General features: G+C 49.0%; 1 long non-coding RNA gene across 2 annotated transcripts; it reads right to left on the bottom strand.

Moving 5' to 3' along the window:
• Positions 1-407: 407 nt before the first annotated feature.
• Positions 408-3,926, bottom strand: LOC116578182. Of its 2 annotated transcripts, none has more exons than XR_004280761.1 (3): positions 3,803-3,926; positions 2,906-3,132; positions 408-876 (listed from the first exon to the last, which is right to left on the bottom strand). It is a non-coding gene; the product is annotated as an uncharacterized LOC116578182 (long non-coding RNA). The 2 variants fall into 2 exon arrangements; XR_004280762.1 differs by having other exon boundaries at positions 3,783-3,926.
• Between the last annotated feature and the right edge of the window lie 17,796 nt (positions 3,927-21,722).

The following is a 21,722-nucleotide window of genomic DNA, read 5'->3' on the forward strand; positions in this document are numbered from 1 at the left end:
GGCATCGGGCAGCCTTTCTCCTCTACCCCCAGCAGGGCTGTGGGGACCCGCCGGGGCCCTCGGGTCCTGTGCTTGGGCAGCAGGCCTGCACCTGTGTGAGGGTGTCTGGGCATCCTGCCCAGGGAACTGGGCCCAGGCCCTCTTGTTCAGCCAGAAATTCCAGCCTTTTAAGGATCAAGGGCCAGAGAGGGACCTTTTCCAGGCTGCCAGGGAGCTGTTTTTCCAGCTTGGTGGTATCACCAGGCCTGGAGGGTGAGTTCCCTGATCTTTGATTGGGCTTTCTGGAAAGGCGTTTGTCTTCACCTTGTAGGAGGGACTGGCTGGCTCGGGGCCTCTTCAGTCGGCACAAAGACTCCAGCCCCTCATCCAGGTCCTTGGGAAGGAATGACTTTTTAAATCAACTTTATTGAGGACTGATTTATATACCATAAAGTGCACCCGTTTTAGATGTACTGCTTGAGAAGTCCTCAACGTATGTGCTGTGTACCCAGCACAGTAATCAAGGCATAGAACATTTCCATCGGCCAAAAATGTTCCCGTGTGTCTTCTTCCCATGCCCCAGGCAGCCACCGATCAGCTTTCTGTCTCCATAGACCAGATTTGCCCATCTATATCAACATACAGTTTGGATCCTCGTGTCTTTCCTCTCTGCCCCATAATTTCGAGATTCAGCCATATCGTTGTGTCTGTAGGCGGTTCTTTCCTTTTTCTTGCTGAGTAATATTCCGTCGTGTGGCTAAATCACAGATTGTGATTCCGGTTCCCTCGTTTGGGGGCATTTGGGTTGTTTCCAGCCTGCAGCTATTGTGAGTAAGGCTGCCACGAACATCTGTGGTCTTTGTGGGGATGTATGTTTTCCTTTCTCTGCATTAGTACCTAGGAGGGGGCGGGAGACTGCTGGGTCAGCGGAGAAGCTTGTTGGTTCCTTAAGAACCGACCCCCTCGCCCCCCACCACCCCCGCCAGCCGTGCTTCCGGGAGCGGCTGGACGGTTCTACAACACGTGAGTGGGGAGGGATTTGGAATGCTGCCCTTCCCTGTCTTGGCCTTTTCTCGTCCCCAGAGACTGAACAGAGCTGTGCGGTAGTTTGGCACTCCAGGGGGCGGGGAGGGCCCCCTTGCCTTGCCAGAAGACATTTCCCTGCCCCCCTCCACAAGGTTGAGATTCAAGGGGCAGTGCTCAGCAGAGGAGGGCTCAGTACCTGAGTTTAAGCAGATGCTTTGTTGGCTAAAATGCAGTTAATTCTTTTCCTTTCGCTCGTTCACACCATTCCATGCAAGTGTTTTCAAACAGACGGGCCACACTGGCAGCCTCACCCCATCCCCTGCCTGCCACTCCCTCCCTGCCCCAAGGTAAAGCCATTTCTTTCCAAGGCCCAGGGAATCTGCGTGCTCCTGGCCTGGGTACCCCCTTCTCTCCAGTGGGGTAGACGATATATGTGACTCCAGGAACTTGGCTGTTTTGCCAAGTTGGTGGCCGGCGCTGGTTCTCACGCCCCTGTCAACTTGCTCCACACTGTCATCGGTCACCAGAGCGCTCTGGGCTCCCCTAGTGCCAAAGAGCACAGCTGCCCGGAGAGAAGTGGTGAGGCTTCCTTGCTAATTGCCAAGAGGTGTGAAAGTAGGGAAGAGGGGCTCCTGCGAGGCTCAGTCGTCGGCCTTTGGCCCAGGTCATGATCCCAGAGACCTGGGATCAAGCCTCACATGGGGCTCCCCGTTAAGCGGGAACCTTCCTTCTCCCTCTTCCAATCCCCCTTCTTGTATTCCCTCTCTCATTGTGCCTGTCTCTGTCAAATAAATAAATAAAATTTTTAAAAAAAGAAAAGAAAAGAAAGTACAGAAGAGAACAAAGGCTCTTCCGTCAGAGCAGGAATTAAGGAAACCCAGGGGCCTGGGCTGCTCATCTCCTGAGCTGGGCCTACCCCGATCCCTGCCCTGAAGTTTTTAGGTCTGGGCCCACAAGCGGCTCCTTTGGGATAAATTAAGATCTTTTTTCTTGTATGACTTTTTCTTGTATGACTCTTTTCTTGTATGACTCTCATCTCCTTCAGATTTCAGGACACCTGGGAAAGCATTCTCCCTTGCTTGGGAAAATACCACTGCCCATTCCAGGGGTAGCTCTCTTAGTTGAGAAGGAGAAGCAGACTCTTGAGCTGAGCAGGGAGCCGGACATGGGGCTTGATCTCACAACCCTGAGATCATGACCTGAGCTGAAGTCAGATACTTAACCCACTGAGCCACCCAGGTGTCCCTAGAACTTTTTTTTTTTTGCACCATCTACAGTGGGCCCTTATGTTGGGTGAGACTTTAAGAAAAAAAAAAAAATCTCAGAGATAGTGCTCCTTGCCCAAAACGCATTGGTTCCAGGACACAATGACACTTAAGACAGCGGAGGACCAATATTAGGCGAAGCAAAGACAGACATATAAGGGCGCAAAACAGCAACAAGAGAAGTGAACCCGAGGGCAGAGGTTCCCGTAGTTGACTATGTCCAGGAGGAATTATTGGACTGGGCCTTGAAGGGTGGAAAGAAGTTTTCCCCGTGAAAAGGGCAGAGGGATATTCAAAGAGAAGGGAGTTCGGTGTGCAAAGGCGCAGAGGTGTGAGAGACTGACCGCGTTTGGGATTGCCTTGAAGTGTAGGAGTGTAGGGGTCCCGCGGGCCAGACTGCAGAAGGCTTTGTGCTGTGCTGGGAGGGCGGGAATCTAATTTTCCCGGAAGCCTTACAGAGAGTGGCAAGCCGTGGAGAGATCTGTATTTTAGAAAGATTGCTTTAGAGACTATGAAACGGAGGCCATGGGGAACCGCCAGGAGGAGGGGGCAATGACGTAGGTGAAAACCAAGTTGCCCCAAACTAAAGCCTGGACATTGGGCTTGGAGAGAAGGGGCGGGTCTGAGGGACTCACCGGTCCAGCTCGGACGGGGCAGATGGGAAGTGTTGGGCGCATGGGAAGTTTCATGCAGGAGAAGTGACTTCTGGACTTGATGTAGAGCTTTGGGCACCAAATTCAAAGGGCTCCCCTCCAGGAAATCCCCAAGCAGACAGGTCCCTAGAAGATCAAGGTTGCCAAGAGGATTCCTTCCGAACAGGGAGGTGTGAGGGCTCTCTGAGGCGACTGGTTTCCCCTGGAGCCTGTGAAGCAACATACCTATTGTTGGAAAATGGGTTCTCCGGGGAGGGTGCCGAGGGGGGCCCATTACCGCACAGAATGCACAGCTGTGGGTCGTCCAAACCCTCCACTTGGCTTTATTTATAATCCTAATTACACCCTCCAGGAAGAACAATTGCTGATCGACCCAGTTACAAATTAAAGTTAATAAAATGAAAAGCCGATCCAGCAAACGCAGCCAAATGCTGAGAAGCCTGTAGTGATCGATCACAATCACCATCACGGGATGCTGGCCGCCCCGTCGCCTCGCACACCTCCCTATCCTGCCCAGGCCCCTTCCTTCCCCGGGTGGTGTCCCTGCCCACAGGGGGTCGCCTCCCTTCAGGCCTGGCAGGCTTCAGGTGGTCCCGGTGGGTCTCCTCCCCCAACCCCTCACCCCACTAGCCCTGGCCTCAGGCTTTCTCTTCCACCACTGCCTGGCCTGGGGGCCACTTCCTCTGCAGGTGACAGTGTTTGCAAACCGAGGCTGCCAGGCAGACAGAGCTACGAGAAGCCGAGACAGGAAGCAGGGCCTCCTCTTCTACCCTCCTTCCCCAATCTCTTTTGTTCCCTTTCGCTGCTCCCTTGGCTGTTGGTCCGTCTCTCATTTCCCCTGATCTCTCTCTCTACCCACCTCCTCACCCTGTGGCTGACCTTGGCCATCAGCCCTGAATGCTCCGAGAGGGGCCCTGGATTCTGTGGGTGTCCCAAATGGTCAGGCAGGCACTGTCCGCTTGGCTCAGCAGCTCGGACAGCTTAAACACAGCCTCTGGCTTTTGCTGACCCCGTTCATTCCTTTTCTCTTTGTAAAGAGTGGAAACTGGAGAGGGGCGGAGGGGGACAACCGTCTCTCACAGGCCCAGCTGTCTGGGCCATGGGGCTTCTCTATCTCTCCTTGCCTTCTGCTGAACAATTAGAGTCGATCTTCGTTCCTTCTGATCACAGCACACAAAATGGGTGGCTTACCCAGGAAGCGCAGGGAAGCCTGCTGGGACAGAGCCATTTCTCTGCAGGGTGTAGGAAAGGCACATGGCTGGTGTCCTACGTCCTACCTCTGACCCTTTTTGTCAGCTCCCAGAACCCAAGCATCCCATGCATACCAGCCCTGTGGGGAAGCCGGACATCCCCCCACACCCAGGGTTTCATCCATTCATTCTGATTTTTTTTCTTTAAAGATTTTATTTATTTATTTGATAGACAGAGATCACAAGCAGGCAGAGAGAGAGGAGAGGAGGAAGCAGGGTCCCTGCTGAGCAGAGAGCCCAAAGTGGGGCTCGATCCCAGGACCCTGGGATCATGACCTGAGCAGAAGGCAGAGGCTTTAACCCCCTGAGCCACCCAGGCGCCCCATTCTGATTTTGTTTTTGCCCCTTATCAGCCCAACTGCTGACTCTTGGCTCTGCCTCCCCAGCCCTGGCCCTTTGGATGAGGGGTTTCTATCCAGTCCTGCTGGCATTTGGCTCTTGCATTTTCCTCAATGGGCATTGATGGGGGTCACACAGTGGGACCGCCCCTGGTCTCTCCACCTGCTGTAACTTGAGCTGTCCCCTGGCTCTGCCAACCCCAGATAGTCACAGCCGAGGCTCTTGACCTCTGCCCTGGGGAAGCCAGGCTGGACAATCCAGGGGAAGGTCTTAGAGTGACCAGCAGAGGGGCAGAGAGGAAACTGGCGAGGGCGTCAAGGGTGGGTCATGCCGTGAAGACTGTGGTCAAGACCTTCAAGGTCAGACTTCAAAGACTCGCCTCCGTGGGTGGCCTGCCCACCCCTTTGTACAGCGATCCGTCTGTTTCCTGGTGGGCCCGCCCACCAGACCGTGGCTCTGGGGGTGCACTTTATGTCTGATTGGCCACTGGATGCCTGCTACCTGGTCTGGTTTCTGGCTCTCTGACCAAGTCTCTGTTGAACAAAGAAACGGATGAATGAAGGAGCTCTGCGTCCTTTATTCCCTGCTGAGGCTGACGTCAGCCTATTTCCATAAGGCCCAAGGGAGAAGCTTTAGCCCATCAGGTCCCATTGATCTACTTCTTAAAACACACCTCCAGCCAACGCCTCCTTTTGGGGGGGACTGTGCGTTTCTCGCTTGGTTAATTCCAACCAGAATTGGTTCACTGATTCCTGGCTTCCGTTTTAACTCTTTCCCCCACCCGTCCCTCTTTTCCGCTGCTCCTTTGGTTTAAATACCGTCACTACCTCTCCATTCCTCACGAAATAAAGTACAGTTCCTGGGGCGCCTGCGGGGCTCAGTCGGTGAAGCGTTTGCCTTCGGCTCAGGTCATGATCCCAGCATCCTGGGATCCCATGTCAGGCTCCCTGCTCAGCGAGGAGTCTGCTTCTCCCTCTGCCCCATGCCCCCCCCCCCACCGCTTGTGCTCTCTCTCAAATAAATAAAATCTTAAAAAAAAAAAAAATTCCTTTAGGTCCCCTATGATTTGGCCTAACCTGCTATTCAGCCCATTTCTTGCTCTGTTCCCCTGTGACGCTGTGAGCCAGCCAACTCCTCGGCACTTTTCACTCTTCTAGCATGTTGTTCTTCCACTCCCTGCTTTGCATCATCTGTGCCTTCTGCAAAAGCTGTGCTCCCCAGAAACCCCACCCTTTCTGGTCTATGGACCTTGCAATAGTCCTTTAAGACCCAGCTGATCACCTGCTCTGTGGCTCCTCCCATGTCGTCAGCGGGCCATCCAACAGCCTTTTCTGATGTGTCTTTTTGTTCAGCACAGGGGAAGACCAGAGTTTTGCAGTCCTTCGCTCCACGTTTCTATTGCATGAACACAGAAGCCACTTGAGGTCAGAGCCTGTGGTCGTACTCACCTCCCTGTACTCAAAGCTGGCAGAGAGCCTGGGCCATGGTAGAAGAGGCATTCTATGATAGGCTGTGTGGCCTTGGGCCTCTCACTTACCCTCTCTGTCTCTCAGTCTGGTCATTTGCAAAACTGTCCTAATAGCTCCCGCCTGAGGGAAATCCCCAACAATGAGGATAGCTTGAGTTACTATCTGTAAAGCTTATGGCCAATGCTTCTCACATATTAAGCCCGCAGTGAAGGTTAGCTACTGTTATTAACTGGGATTATTTGGCCCTCTGTATGTGTTTTTTGAATGAATGAGTGCATAAGAGCCTACACAGTTTAGCAAGGGACTTTCCAGCGACAAAGAACATTCAGTATCAGAGTCTTTCTGTTAAGATCTTTTTTTTTTTTAAGATCTTATTTATTTATTTGACACAGAGAGAGCACAAGCAGGGGGAGAGGCAGGTGAACGGAGAGGGAGAAGCAGGCTCCCTGTGGAGCAAGGAGCCGGATGTGAGACTTGACCCCATGACCCCGGGATCATGACCTGAGCCGAAGGCAGACACTTCATTGACTGAGCCACCCAGGTGTCCCCCAAATAAATAAGTCCCTGAAAAAGAAAAAGGGAAAGATGACTGGAGTAAGCTTGTCATACTTGTCAGATGAAGAGTGGGAAAGAACAGGACCTTTGCATCGGGGTGACACTGGTGAGAAGTCCTCAGGAAGGCGGTGCTGGGGTCATCCATCAATCTGCAATCCCCTCACAAATCGCCTGGTTACCTTGGAGAAGGCATGTGGACCCACGATTGCTCAGCTGCTAGAGAAGGAACCAGATAGGGAAACAAATCTCTTCAACCAGAAAACCTTAAAGACCATCGAATCCCAATCATTTCTTTGGAGAATGATCATGATTTTGACCTTGGTTCAAATTCTGATGCTGTTATTCACTCTTTACGAGATGCTGAGACATTCCCGACTCTCACTGACCTGTGACGTGGAGATAATCCCTAACTCACATGATCGTTGTGAGGCTGAAATGACATTAAATGGGATAATTTACGCAAAGTAAAGCATGAGATCGTTGGTGTGTGCAAATTTAGTGTTTGGATCAGTTTTGAAACGTATGTACGCAGAGCTGATAAAAATACTCACTTCTTGAGCAACAATAACTTTGGGCAGCTACCGGGTATCTTCCTCATTCTTACATTCTGGTGTGGAAAAAAAAACAACTTTTGAACCAAGAATGTATGGGCCAGACATTTTGTGAGCAGCTAGAAAAACAGAATTAAAAAAAATAGGGTCCCTGTCCTCATGTCGCTCATAGTCTAGACAAGATGTAGTTCTAGTCATAAGACAAGTTCTCCAGGTAATGTGATGTATCCACAGAGGGAAAGCACTACACTGAGATGGGACAAGACTGCAGATGAGGTAGTTAAGGGAGGTTTCTGGAAGAGGTAATGCTTCAACCAAGTCTTGGAGGAAGAGTAGAAATTATCCAGACAAAAGAGGGGGAAGGGAAATTCATTCCAGGAGCAGGAAATAGTAGATGCAAAGATCCTGGGACACAAAGAAGCAGTCGCATTCTATGAAGAGCAAATTGCCTGACAAGGATGAAGGGGGTGTATCTTCTTGTGGAGGCAATGAAGAGATGGGAAAAACAAGGTGGCCTTGAGTCACAAAGAGCCACCGACACCAGGTTAAGGACTCTCGAGACTATCCTGAAAGTAATGGAAAGCCATTGAAGGCGGCAAAGCAGAGGAATGAACTGGTGATGTTAGTGTCCTGTTCTGCTCACTCTGGAGGCTGGAGGACAGGAGACCCTGGGGTGGGGATGGGGAAGGGCGGCCATTCTAGAAATGCAGGCAAGACATTGCCGTGAAGAAGCAGACTTCACCATCTAGCGCCACAGTCTAGAAATGAACAAATAGAGCCTATTCTGTAGTAGATCCTCATTTAAAAAATGGCATCTGCCTACTTCTAATATACCAGGCTGGGGGTGGGAGGAACGCTCAGGGGTGCCCCAGCAAGGAGGGAAGGGCATGGAGATAAACTTCAGAATGTGGGGAAGTAGGTCCAAGAGGACATACCCTGGCCTTCGCTGGAGGGATGGGGAGCCAGTGCTCAGGGCACAGATGAGTCAGTAGGTGGCTGAAAGACACCGAGAAAGATTATGTAACTGGGGTGTGGAGAAGGAGAATAGTGGTCCATTGCTGGAGACCTGATAAATTGAGAGCGTTCTTCCTGGGGGCGTGGGCCTGAGAGAAGGTCCAAGATGGCTTAATTACCCATGGTGGTCTGCACCTGGGATGAGTCATAGGAGAACTGTATTAACCCCCTTGGGCTTTCCCTGCCCCGGGGCTTGGGACAAAGCAGCGTCCCAGGCTGACCAACCACCATCCCCTCCCCGCCCCCTTCCTCTCTGGGAGCTGGGGGATTTGCATCATCAGGCACCTGCTGGAGGTGAGTGTCCTCCCCGCCCACAGCCGCCTTCTGCAGGCTCTCCGGACCAGGTGTAGGTGGACAGGACCAGGTGTAGGTGGATAGCCGGCGGGGGTGGGTGGTGGGGTGGGTGAGGTGGGGGCAGGGTTGCTGGGGGCAGCTGCCCTGTCCTTAGGAGGAGCCTGATTTTTACAGGAGTGGATTCATGAGGTTGGAAACTGGTGGCTAGCCTGGCGACCAGAGCCAGCTTCTGTCACATCCGAAATGGGAGTAAGAACCTACTGGAAGAAACCGAGGAGCCGAGAGGTCTTTCCTCAGGGCCTCTGGGTTTCGGTCAGACTCCCCTCAGCAGAAGGCGTGTGACATTGGGCATTTCATTCAACCCCTCAAAGTCTTAGTTTGACTGCAAAATGGTGGTGACATACCCGCTCTCTGGCACTCAGACTACTACAAGTGGACCCTTATGAAGAGCTCATTGTGGGTGCCAGGCTCTGTTCGAAAGGCTCTACATACCTAGAGAATATTGTGTTATATTCATTAAAGGCTCTACATGAGGTATTGCCATGACTGCTACCCCCCTTAAAGATGAGACAGTGGAAGCACGGGGAAGTGAAGGGGCTTGCCCAAAATGGCAGAGTCTGGATGGAGACCCCTGTGCAGCCAGACTCACACACTCCACACCTCCACATGTCAGACTCCCGCCGCCTTCACCTCCTCCCTCAGCTGCGAAGTCCTTTACCAACAGATGCCGGTGCGTTTTTCTCAGTCATGACTGACCTCCCCAGAATGCTGAGTTCAAGACCTCAGGCCCCACTCCCAGCGTGCCGTGGTCACCGGGGTTTTGCCTCAGGAAGGGATGGGAGCGACAGGTGTGTCCGCTGAGTGTGGGTCCTTACAAACCCGTGGAAGGCACAGGAAGGGAGACTCAGAGAACCGGCGACCTCCCACAGTCGTGGAGCTCTGAAGCTCAAGAGGCTCATCTCATGGCAAAGTTTCCAGTGCAGGGTTTCTCAGACCTCTTGGAGAAGAAGCCAATTTGGTGGCTCAGGGCAAGGCCTCTAGAACCTGAGGTCGAAGCCCATTTCTGTCACTTCCCAGTTGTGGGACCTTGGGCAAATGACTTTACCTCTCTTGGCTTTGGTTTGCTTATCTGTACAATGGAGGTCCAGGGCTACCTACCTCGGAAGGTTATGGTGAGGTGCTCATGGGGTACTCTCCGTGGCTATCAGAGTGACAGCTCCAGGCCGGGGGCAAGAGTATAGGATTTGACTCAAGGTTTGCTTTGCCTAGAGGAGGCAGGATAAGGGCTACACCCAGAAACCAGAAGATTGACAGGGTGGTGGGACGTCTGTCTGGGGAAGATTCTAGACGGAAGCAAACGGTAATTTCAGGCTGGTAGGAGGGTAGCATGAGGTCCTAGGAGGCTCAAAGGCAGGTCAGTGCAGAAGGGTCTAATTGGACTGGTGGTTATTTTGGGGGGACCCACAGCTAGGCAGCTGGGCAACCTCTTTCCAGGACCTGTGCTCAGTATTCAGGAGGCCCAACCAGGCAGTCAGCGTAAGATAAGGATGTGGCCGTACGGAGTGGAGGCAGCCACCTGGAAAGGACTTTCCTCTCCAGGTGGCTGGGGGTTAAGGAACAGATCATGAAGCCTGTGGGAGGAAGCCACCAGAACCGGGGCTCAGCTGACATTGGGGAGGCCAAGTACAGATGTTAAGTAGATATACAGGGGGGCCAAGGGGGTCAAACCAAGGGGAGGAGGCAATTAGCACATGCAAAAGTTTAGGACAGTACCAGGTTCAAAGGCCATGCGATGCATGTGTTGGTGGTGATGCTGTTATTTTTGATGGTCAGGATCTGCGAGCAGAAGTAACCAGACGGGGTTTTGATATCTTATTACTTCCCTCCATGAATCTGGGGCCGATACTGCCCACTTTCTCATTTAGCCAAATGAGACCTTTTAAACAACCAAAAAATGCATCAGCTACCATCACCACGATTTCATAAAAGAAGAGCCATCTTCTTGCCAAAAGGAAGATGGGAGTAATCTCAGAATAGACATTTAAATTAGAAATGAAAATTAACTGTGCCAAAGGCTCACTTGCATTGTTTTTTTGTCAGGTGCAGCTGATGGAGGGAAGCTTTGTCTGGAGCACGGCTACTGGGCAGAGCAGACTGGGTGACGTACTCCTCCCTGCTCCCTTCCTGGGCCCTGGGCTGCCTTGTGGACTTTGGTTGCGAGGAACATGAGAAAGGCTCTGTAGCCATGTACAAGGTGTCTGTCCTGACCCTGAGCTTTCATGCTCACAGCTGGGTCTCTGCTGTCCTGTGCAGGCCCTCCAGGCCCCTGGCTTCTGGGCCAGCCTGACCCCACTCCATTCCACGGCCACCTGGGTCCTCTTCCTCTTACAGCCCTCCGCTTCCCCTTTGGACGTGACGCCTGAACTTGTCTTCCATTGGACCGTTGGCACTTTTTAAGGGCTTTGACAGGAACCTTGCCTTCTGCCCCTCCTGCTCCTGCCCAGCCTGCCCAGGGGACACCCTGTCCCATTCATTCCCACCCCGGGACCTCAGCCTCAACCCTTGTCCTCGATGGCTGAGGATCTACACGGAATGTCAGAGTGAAGACCAGCCCTCAGAGCCACTGTAGTGTGGACCCAGCCCTTCTACCCTGGTGCTCCTGCTCTCCCTGTGCGGGTGAGGGACAGAGGGAGAAGGCTGAGTCTCAGGTTTGCTCACAACCTATAGAAATCAATAGGCCCAGGGCAAGGAGCTAAATGCATAATTAATCCACCACTGTGTCCGTTTGTCTCTCGGATATCTGTAAGCTCTTTGCGGTGGGAACCTTCCCTGATCATCTTCTATTTACTCTTTTATTTCCTACTCATCCTCAATTCCCAATGTCCGCCCCTCCCCGAAAACCAGCTAGTGAAGGTCATCCAAAATATATGTGTTGCCTTGAATTTGATTCTTTCATTCCATACACATTTACTGATCACCTGCTGAGAATGATACCAAGACAAAGCAGATAACGACATTGCCTTCAAGGAGCCTTCAGCCTCCCGAGTAGGAGGACCCATGGCCATGGAACTGGAAATGAAATAGAAAATACAGAATATTTCCAAAACAAGCCTGAAGGCTGAGCTGAACTGGTTTCGCCTCCAAGTGCTTGGGTGGTTTGGCCCATACGGGTCAGCCCAGCCTGGAAAAGCAATCTTCCCACTGGGGCCCCAAACATGTCCCATTCAGCCTTGAACACAGCTCTGAGCCAAGGGCGAGTCAGCCTCGCAACCGTGCAACCACCTTGTTTTGTTTCCAGAGAGGTTTTGTCCCCACCTTGGTCTGCTGGTGTTTTTCTCCCTGACCCCCTCCCACACTCATCCTGAACACAAGCCTCTCCTTAAAAACAAATGTCTCCCATTGCAAGATAAGGTGTCCTTTCCGTGTTTCCATTAATTTGCTGACGTTTGTTTTCATGCTGAGTTTGGGCTGGCCTTGTACTGACCGTGGAAGGCCGAAGTTTGTTTAAGCAAAAGGACGCAAGAAAGGGGAAAACAAATCAAAGAAACACTAAATTCTCAACCCAAAAAAAAAAAAAAAAAGAATTTTCAGGGCGCCTGGGTGGCTCAGTCATTTGAGCGTCTGCCTTCAGCTCAGGTCATGATCCTGGAGTCTTGGGATCGAGTCCCGCATGAGGCTCCCTGCTTAGTGAGAAGTCTGCTTCTCCCTCTCCCTCCGCTACTCCCCCTGCTTGTGCCGCCTCTCGTTCACTCTCTCTCTCAAATAAATAAATAAAATCTTAAAAATAAAGAAAAAAAGAAAATTCAATCAGCTGGTTTAGAACAGTGATGAGGTTTCCCAAGAGGAGAGTCTAAAAGTAAGTGGGATGGGGGGACCCGTCAGGCCAATGGTACAGGGCGGGGATTTCCATACCTTGCTCTTTACTGCTCACTGACAGTAATGGTGGCTCAGACTTCCTATGGGGGCCGGGGGCACATCCCCAAGGGGTTCTGGAAGCTACTCCCAGGAGGCTGCCTTCTGATCTCCTTCCGGTCTCCCAAGGTAAGGCTCTCCAAACTTCCAGGAGCTTTGGGGGGGGTACAGTGATCACTTTCTTCCCAATTTGTACCTGTGTGGAGTGGGGGCAGCCCAAGGGTGTGGGGAAGCGTCCTGAACCCAAAGTTAGGAGTCTTGGCTGGGCCCCTAAGCAGGGCAGATGCCCTGACTTATCTGACTCAGGGAGTCTGTGATGTTCAAGGATTCTAGAATATCCACTTCCTCAGTTTTTATTTTATTTTATTATTATTTTTTAAAGATTTTATTTATTTATTTGACAGACAGAGATCACAAGTAAGGCAGAGAGAGAGGAGGAAGCAGGCTCCCTGCTGAGCAGAGAGCCCGCTGTGGGGCTCGATCCCAGGACCCTGGGATCATGACCTGAACGGAAGGCAGAGGCTTTAACCCAATGAGCCACCCAGGTGCCCCGACCTCCTCAGTTTTAGTTATGTAATTCTCAATCGAATGCGTGTTCGCTGTAAGAAAGCAAAGGTAGCAGAGAAATATCTCAAGACAGGTCCCTCACCCCCACCCACGACCAGCTCCAGAAATAACCACTGTTTGTTAGGGGAGCACCCTTTCAGAAATGCTCCCTGCCCACACAAAGCTATCACTGGGTGCGCTCAGGCCCTGTTTCGAGTCCAGGGTTCCCACGGCTTGCCTAGTGGCTGTGGAGTTCCCCCATTTTCCAAAACAAGAATCTGCCTTCTCAACACGTTTTATTCTTTTGGCACTAAGAAAGGTTTTGCTTCTTCCTCTTCGTCTTTTTTTTTTTTTTCTTTTTTAATCTGTATTCGCTTTTTCTAGAAAATTCCAAAGATAAGGAAGAGGTGTGGAGCTGGCTTGTCCAGAGCCAAAAATCAATGACTCATAGCTATTCCAAACTCATTCAGCGATGTCACATTGGTAGCTTGCAATTGGCTGCATCTGGTAGATGCTACAAGTCAGGACCCCACCCCACCAGGATCAAGTTTGCTGGCACATCCCGGGGCAGGGGTTGGTGGGTGGGGGGGTGGCGGGTGAGGAACAGGCTTTGACAACTCAGGGTAGGGGGAAGGGTCAGCCAAATGCTGCTACGTAGTTTGATGGGCTCTGTGGAGTCAAGCAAACTCCATCTGTAGGTATGTCTCTGCTGGCAAAGGATGACAGAACCCCGGGCAAGATCATGGAAATAGATGTTGGCAGAGAGTGGGGACTTACGCCTCCTCCGTCTAGCCTGCTGTCCTGAAGCAAACCCTCGATAACGTTACATCCTGTAGACCTCCCCGGGAGAGTGCTAGAATTGTGGCCCCTATGAGCCGCAGCTTCTTGTGTCTGCACCCCTTTGCTGTGGGGGTGTTGCTGCTCCCCTCGCTGAGCAGTCCCGTCTACTTTGCCATCTCCTTGAGTCTGGACTGGCCTCGTGACCTTTCTGGCCAGCAGAATGCGTCAGAAATAACATGCACAGGGGCGCCTGGGTGGCTCAGGGGATTAAGCCTCTGCCTTCGGCTCAGGTCATGATCTCAGGGTCCGATGTAGGGATGGAGCCCTACACTGGGCTCTCTGTTCAGTGGGGAGCCTGCTTCCCCCCACCTGCCCCCCCACCTGCCTCTCTGCCTACTTGTGATCTCTGTCAAATAAATAAATACAATCTTTAAAAAATAAAAAGAAAGAACATGCACACTCTGGAGCTTAGGTCTAAAGGGGTCTTGTGGCTTCTTCCATCTCCCTCTCATAACTTTGAGGCCGCCATGCCCTGATGAAATTCCCTGAGCCCCCTGGGAGATGAGAGACCACTGGAAAAACTGGCAAGCTGCCCCAACCACCAGACACGCGAAAGAGGCCATGTTGGGACACCCCCACCCCGGTCAGATGACCTTCGCCACATGGGCTCTCGCGGGATTGACTAACAGAACTGCCCACGTGGCCAACCCACAGCGCTGTGAGAAGCAACAAATCACCATGGTTTGTTATGCAGCAATAGCTAACTGAAACAACCTCAAAATCTAGAGACATCAGTGGGCCTGTTAGGATGATGTCCCCAAGACCCCTACCCCCCATCTATAAATGAATCCCCACTAGAGCTGTTAAATGATCAGGATTTATTTAAGCTGTTATCCCTCCCCTCCCCGGAGCTCCTGCACCTTCAAAGGAATAACCTTTTAACAGTGGGACTGCAGGCGCTTATCAAGGACAGATTTCTGGCCTGGGAGCCTCCTGCCTGCTCTTCAGAAGGCACATCCTTTGACAGCTTTCAGCTCATTTTGCAAAGGTGATGGGGCAGATCTACTTCAGAGGAGACAGCTGGTTGGTAAAGTAGAGGAAGTTGTGAGGAGACACTGAAGCGCGTCCAACCTTCTTTGTAGCCAAACAAAACCATTTCAAATCCCAAAAGAGTCCTAGGGGAAAAAATAAACAAGGATTGGAAAGATGACAGAACGTGGGGGCAAACACATAGGTCGTGCCCTATACATGTCAGTGACATAAACATAGTAAAATGTGGGGCATCTGGGTGGCTCAGTGGGTTCAGCCCCTTCCTTTAGCTCAGGTCATGATCCCAGGGTCCTGGGATCGAGCCCCACATCAGGCTCGCTGCTCAGCAGGGAACCCGTCTCCCCCTCCCCCTCTGCCTGTCTCTCTGCCTACTTGTGATCGCTGTCAAATAAATAAATAAAATCTTTTTAAAAAAAAAATAGTAAAAAGCCAGGTAGATCAAGCTAGAGTTTGACATCATTCTCAATGTGCTTTCCCTCCCTAGACTGTAAGCCTCTTGGAAGCAGGGATCATGAATTGCTCATCTTTTTGACTAAGAGCCTAGCATGGGGCTTTGCACAGGGCAGACACTCAGTGAATTTATACAGTGAAGTATAAATTCGAGCCCAAAGAACAGGGTGGGGAACATAGAAGCCAGTATGTCCCACGGTTTTGAGATTTTGAAAGGTTTGAAATGTCTGCGGAGGAGTCCAGAGAGCAGAGGTCTGGGCCCTTGGAAATGGCTGCAGGCAGGGTCCTGCAAGCACTTGGCTCCCCAGCACTACCCTTGGCAGGAGTCCATGCCCTGCCCTGGGGACCCTGGGAACTTCCAGGTGAGACTGCAAATCCTCAGACCCTGGTGCCCCCTTGAGCCCCCTTACTCACCAACCTTGTCCAGAGAGAGGTGGCCTTGGGCAGAGTGGAGCCTACCTGTGCCAAGACCTGGAGCCTGGAGTCAACCCCTCCACGGTCCTGAGGCCAAGCCAAGAGAGTAGAAGAAACCCTGGAAGGCGGAGAGCCCCAGGCATCCTGCCCCAGACATCGGGCAAGTTGTCATTCTCCCTGAGGGGTCTCACCTTGACCCATCTCCTCCCACTTGCCTGGGGGCTCCCCAGAACCTCTCTGGGTGAATGTGGGGGCTCTGGGGAGCGTCTCTCCCTCTCTCTACTACTCTAGCTCTGGTTTGTATATCTGGGGACAGAGCCAGGTAAAGGGGCCCCTCGAACAATGTCCCTTCCAAATCCCCTGCCACTTCCTTGAAACCAAGAGCATGCTCTCTGGCCCTCAGAGACTTTGTTTCTGGTCTGCAGAAGGAAGGGAAGCAAGGAAGAAGGAAGGGCAAAGGGAAGGGAGTGGGGAGGGAGTCCTCACAACCCACCCAGCTTCCTCCATTACCTACGGCATAAAGTTCAAGTCCTTTTATGGTGTGCAGAGCTCTTGCCAGGTGGGCTGCCCCACAGCTCAGTCTAATCTCTGCCTCCTCCCTTGGACTTGACAACGCAGGGCTCCATACCAGGCCCCGCCCACAGGGCCCGAGTCTGAAAGGCCCTTTCCCCCTCCCACCTTTCAAGGCCTCCTTCCGTTCTTCAGGTCTTCCTCCTCTGCCGCCTTGGCCCCTTCTCTCTAGTGACACAACAGGGTCCCCCCGCTCCTTTCCTCCTTCCTTCCTTCAACAAGTGCTCAGTGAGCACCCGCATGAGCCAGACTCTGTGCCTGGTCCTACAAGGATACCACAAAAGAGACACTGTTCTCTTACAGGGCCCCCTCACAGACAGGCGTGGAGTCATGGGGGTAAAGAGCTCGAAGTGGGCACGGGGACAGCCTCCCACGAAGAAGCAAAATTAACAGCTGAAAGCGGTATAGAGGTTAATGAGGGTAGGGGTGAGGGGGGTGAGAGGCCCCAAAGTGGAAGGGAACCTGATATATACTTCAGGAAGTAGAAGAAGTTGGTGGGGGGGGAGGTTGGGTCGACTCTGGGCTGTGGGCCTGGTAGACCACAGTGAGGACTCTGGGCCTCCTCCTGGGAGAAATGGATGACACTGAGAGGTTTAGCCTGGTGGGGCTGGAGGGATGGGAACATGTCTGATTTGCACGTGGAGTGGTCAGTGATGGGGGCAGGAGTGAAACAGGAGAGCCCGCAGGAGGCCGCTGGAAAAGTGGAGGAAAGAGGCGCTTGCGTCCTAGACACTGGGGGGTGGACCAGACCAACAGGTGGGAGGTCGGACTGATGATCAGGTTGGCAAGAGGGACAAGGTGACAAAAGGGGGTGTCCAAGATGGCTCCCTGGTTTCTGCATCGGGAAGGGTCTGTGCTCCTGCTAGCCTGGGGCTTTGCTAAGTTTTCAAGCCTCTGCACCCAGCATAGCATCTTATGAAGAGGTTGTGGAAGGGAAATCCAGACACCAGGGAACAAACGGGCAAAATCTCTCTATTCGGGAGAATGTCAGGTGTTGACTTCAAGCCATTTTAGCCACACTTTTTACAGAATCCTGGTAACAAATAGGTACTTCCAAATGCACAAAAATCAGATTCCTTCCAAAGTGGTAAATTAATGCTTTTGGAATGTAGGCAGATAGGTGGGGCATAAGCATTCTGTTCTCATTTTTCAAGATAATAGTTTGAACTAAAGGAAGCTTCTGGAAAAAAAACACTACATTAACAAAGAAGGAAGCCTTAAATATTAAGATATTTGATGATATAAACTAGATATACTATGTTATATGATAAGTATTAAATATATTTAATATGATATTTTTTTTTCTTTGTTTAAATCCCCCCCCCCTTTTTTTTTTAAAGAGAGAGACACAGCGAGAGAGGAAGCACAAGCAGGGGGAGTGAGAGAGGGAGAAATAGGCTTCGGGCTCAGCAGGGAACACAATGCAGGGCTCATCCCAGGACCCTTAACAACTGAGCTACCCAGGCGCCCCTCTTTGTTTAAATTCTTTTAAATACAATATTATTTTTAATTGCAGTAGTACCTGCTTGCTTTGAGAAATTCCAGCAATATATAAAGAATGTTGTCAAATTGAAGGTCCATTTCTCCAACCCCCCAAACTCTCTCTCATCAAATGTCACCATTTTTTCCTATGAACCAAGACAAGTTTCCACTTTTCATAAATATGAGATTGTTTAATACCTTTCTGTGACTTGATTTTCTCCCCATATCATAGTCATATGGAAGCATGACTTAGGGTCATGGTCAAGCCACAGACTTTGGAGCCAGATCACTGGGGTTCAAGTCCCAGCTCTGCCAACCACGTGTGTGATCTTGGATGAGTGAGTCACCCCACTGTGCCTTGGTTCCCTCATCTGTGAAATAGCACAAATTATAGTATCTTCCTCATTGGGCTTCTGGAAGGATTAAATAGACAAAAAGCTTGGAGAACAGTGCTTGGTACATACGTTATCTTCCCGCATCAGGACAGCTTCCAAGTATAAGATGAATCGAAATTATTCGCCTCTCCTTTGGGGATGGATTCCGTCTCCTTTGTAATTCTAAACTGCAATTATCTGTAAAGGATCTTTAAAGATGTGTCTTTCCTGAGGAATCACAGATCTGTACCTCTGAAACCAATAATACATTACATGTTAATTAATTGAATTTAAATTCAAAAATGTTTTGAAAAATGGCAGTACGGAGGATTAAAAACTAATCCTTGGGATTAGACACTGAAATTCATAGTAAAATAATTTTCTCCGGTAAAATTTTTTTCTAAAAAATAATAAATTAAAAAGAAAAGATGTGTCTTTTTGCAAACATGTGGGAATTCGTGTTCTTACTACAAAATGGCATCAATGTTCACTCCTACCCTCGTACTGAGCCAATTCGAATTCCTGTTAGAGATCCCTTTCCCCACGCTTTTGTCAATGCTACCAATCAGCAAGTTTTGGTAAGTTTCATCAAACCAGTGGGGGGAAAAATACCTTCTTGTTGTCATTTGTGTTGCCCATTTTATTCATGAGATCATCATTTTATATGTTTATTAATAAGTTGTGGGGCTTTTTTTTTTTCCTTCAGTGAATTGATTCCATTTTAATGTTGGGCAATTTCCATTGAGTTTATATCTTTCAGTTGTTGATTTGTAGAAGTTCTTTCTATATTAGGCATTAATCTGCTCTTTGCTTAAGTCGCAAATAGTTTCTCTTGGGTGTTTGTCTTTTAGTATTGTTTATGGTTTCTTTAGGTATACCGGAGATTTGTTTATCTGTTAATCTGCTTATTAATGGATAAATCGGTTTATCTGTAGTCTATCTGTTAATCTTTTCTTTATGGACTTTGGGATTGGAGCCTTCCCTGGAAAGGCCTACAGCAAGTTAAGATTTAAAAAACATGTTCTTACATTTCTCTTGTTTAAAGGCTTTAAAAATGTTTTGATTTCAGGGGAGTCTGGGTGGCTCAGTGGGTTAAAGCCTCTGCCTTCTGCTCAGGACCTGGTCTCAGGGTCCTGGGATCCAGCCCCACATCAGGATCTTTGCTCAGCAGGGAGCCTGCTTCCCCCTCTCTGCCTGCCTCTCTGCCTTACTTGTGATCTCTGTCTGTCAAATAAATAAATAAAAAATTTTAAAAAGTTTTGATTTTTAAACCACCTTGAATTTCCTCCTCAAATTGATAACCAGTTGTCCCAACAACATTTTGCTCATTAAATTGTGATTGCCATCATTTTTATAAACTAAGTCCCTATTTATACAGGACATACTTCAGGACTCTTTGTTCCTACAACAATACCTCATTTTTTATTATTATCATCTTTGGTATCTTCGTTGTATGTCTTGCTGTATATAACAGGAGGTGCTCTTCTCATTATTCTTCTATTTCAAAATGTTCTTGGCTATTCTTGTATGTTTACTCTTCCCAGTGAATTTCAGAATCAGCATATCCATAAAAAGTCCCGCTGGGATGTCAATAGGAACTAATTTGGAGGAGAATTAATATCTTTTTAATTCTGACTTTTTTCATCATTTTCAGAAGATAAGTTCTTTCTCTTTAGAGTCTATATCTGTAAATCCTTTCATAAAGTTCATAATTTTTTTTTCCATAACTCCTGTACATTTTTGACAATTTGTTCCTAAGTACCTTTTTGTTTTTATTATTAATGCGAGTTATATCTCTTTTCTATCATATTTCCTAATTTATTATTGCTGATATATACGAAAGCTGCTGGCTTTTGTGTGCGTGTGTATGTTTCCTTTCTAATTTGCCACCTTGTAAGATTCTTTTATAAGCCATAATTATTTTTCGAGGTGTTGATGTGGGAGGCTCTACAGGAATAATCATAACATCTAGAAATAATGCCATTTGTCTCTTTCCATGTTGATGTGTACCTCTTCTTTTCTTTCTTTCTTTTTTTTTTTAAAGATTTCATTTATTTATTTGACAGACAGAGATCACAAGTAGGCAGAGAGGCAGGCAGAGAGAGAGGAGTTAGCAGGCTCCCCACTGAGCAGAGAGCTCGTTTTGGGGCTCAATCCCACGACCCTGGGATCATGACCCAAGCCGAAGGCAGAGGCTTAATTCACTGAGCCACCCAGGCGCCCCTACCTCTTATTTTTTCATCTTACTGCAATGACTGGGTACTCCAGGCAAGTGTACTAATAACAATGGTATTGGTGCTTGTGGGTAGCTCAGTCGGTTCAGTGTCTGCCTTCGGCTCAGGTCATGATTTCAGTTTCCTGGGATTGAGCCCCATTTCGTTTTGGGCTCCCTTCTCAATGGGGAGCCTGCTTTTTCCTCTCCATCTTCTGCTCCCCCTGTTCATGCTCTCTCTCTCTCCCTCTCTCAAGTTAATAAATAAAATCTTTAAAAAAAAATAACAACAGTTTCAACTTGGTTTGTCTCAATCCTGCCTTTTAAGAAAATGCTTATACCTTGCCATTAAGTTTAGCATTTTCTGTAGCTGTAGGTTTCTGATGGAGACTTTATCAAGTTCAGGATGTTTTCTTTCTTTCTTTTTTAAGTTTATTTATTTGAGTAACCTCTACACCCACTGTGGGGTTCAAGCTCATGACCCTGAAATCAAGAGCTGTGCATTCCACCCACTGAGACAGCCAGGCACCCCAAAGTTGTTTTCTTTCCCACTTCACTTGTGAGAAGGTTTTCTGTTTTGTTTTGTTTTTCCAATCCATGAAATGGTATTGTATTTTATTAAATGTGTGTAGAGGTTTTTTATTTTTGCTTTCTGGGCTTTTTTGTTTTTTGTTTTGTGTTAGTTGAAATGATCAGAAGTTTCCTCTCTTTGATATAATAAAGTAGTGAATTTCATTAACAAATATCTTAATGTTGAACCATCCTTGCATTGCTTGAATACACTGATCCCATTTGCTAACATTTCATTTAGGATTTTAAAGATCTGTGTTTATAAGCAAATTTAGCTTTTGCTTTCCTTCTTGGTGGTTCTGTGCTTGTCCACTTTGGTATCAGAATTATGTCAGCCTCATGGAATGAGGTCATGAGATCTTATCATAAAAGCACACTGGCCTCATTTCTTTTCCATGGGTAGATTTGACTTTTTCAATTTTATTAAAGTAGGCTGTATGCCCAACCTGGGGCTGGAAGTCAGGACGCTGAGATCCAGAATCACATGTTCCACCAACTAAGCCAGCCAGGTGCCCCACTGTGGGCAGATCGGAAACTGTTTTCTTCCATTCTGGGTGGTCTACTTGAACTTGACACTATTTACTGAGTCGGTTGGGGTCATTTATAATTTCCCTGAGAATTTTAATATTCACCCCGATTTAATCCAGTTGCACATAGGATTCTCTAAATTCTTTAATAACCTCTGTTTCCATAATCATGTTCTCTTCTTGTTTCTTTAAAATCATCAGTTTGGGCTCTTTCCCCTTAATCAGACTTATACAGATCTTATCTATTGTATCAAACATCAGCTTTTGATTTGAGAAACCTGATATTTGTTATTTTGTCCATTTTGTCTTTATTAATTCTTATCTTCTACTTGAGTTAGGTTTATTTTCGCTTCTCTTTTTTCCAGCAACCTGAACTGCATGCTTAGATAACTTAGTTTCAGTTTTTCTTGTTTTCTAATGTTTAAGGTAATAAATTTCCC

This window comes from Mustela erminea, chromosome 18 (assembly GCF_009829155.1).
Source record: "Mustela erminea isolate mMusErm1 chromosome 18, mMusErm1.Pri, whole genome shotgun sequence".
Classification (NCBI taxonomy): Eukaryota; Metazoa; Chordata; class Mammalia; order Carnivora; family Mustelidae; genus Mustela; species Mustela erminea.